At 39.7% G+C, this 774-nt stretch overlaps 1 long non-coding RNA gene across 1 annotated transcript; it reads left to right on the top strand.

Moving 5' to 3' along the window:
• The first annotated feature begins 17 nt into the window (after positions 1 to 17).
• On the top strand, positions 18 to 774 carry LOC106935587 (uncharacterized). Its single transcript, XR_001421926.1, has 2 exons — positions 18 to 142; positions 576 to 774. It is a non-coding gene; the product is annotated as an uncharacterized LOC106935587 (long non-coding RNA).

Genomic DNA, 774 nt, shown 5'->3' with positions numbered 1-774 from the left:
GCAGTAAAGTGTTGAGCAGGCAGTATTTTAACAGGATGGTGTGTTTCAGAAAGGGATGGTGAAGAAGAGCTGAGTGCGGCGCAGAGCGGCCATTTCCTGCTGAGGATCAGTTGTGGGATCGTCTGTGAACTCCAGCGTCCTGGTGAGCTGAAATATTGCTGTTGAATTAAAACTTTGATGAAATAATTCATTGAGTTCCTCCACACGCTTTAAATAACTGCTTTTGTCTAAATCAGCTCTTTGGATGTTGCTTGTACAGGTCAGAGGCCACTGCTATGTTTCTGTTATTTTATGACATTTATTTAGTGCTTTTTCAGTTTTAATTATTAGTTTTTCTTATTCTGTAAGCTTTCAACATTTTGTCTCTGGTTACCAAACTTTAGCCGATGTCTCTATTCTGTTTGTTGAACAAAAGTAGAAAGTACAATACTGCACAGTAAGAAGCCCAGCTATTGTCCTGTGAGGATATCTGGGACCAACTAAAGATCCTAATAGATGAGTTATAGAATCACATTGTATTTTACAATGATTTGTAGCTTTTTAACTTTGTTCATTTTGTGGTTCCTGTCTCTCAGCTGGATCTACAAGTTGACCTCACCAGTTCACCCATCTCTCTGGTTGTGAAGAGGAGCGGTCTCCATTAGAAGAAATGGAGCATCGAGGCAAAACGCTGGAGGCTTATTTCAACCCCAAAGTCCTGCTGCATAGATTAGGTCTGTATGTTTTCTTATCAGTAATGGTTTAGGAGCAGCTTTATGAGGTTTATCTTCTTAA

Source organism: Poecilia latipinna, unplaced genomic scaffold (genome assembly GCF_001443285.1).
Source record: "Poecilia latipinna isolate Pla-1442-1.1 unplaced genomic scaffold, P_latipinna-1.0 Scaffold72, whole genome shotgun sequence".
Taxonomy (NCBI): Eukaryota; Metazoa; Chordata; class Actinopteri; order Cyprinodontiformes; family Poeciliidae; genus Poecilia; species Poecilia latipinna.
The sequence above is the reverse complement of the archived record's forward strand: the minus strand, read 5'-3'. Positions and strand labels throughout refer to the sequence as shown.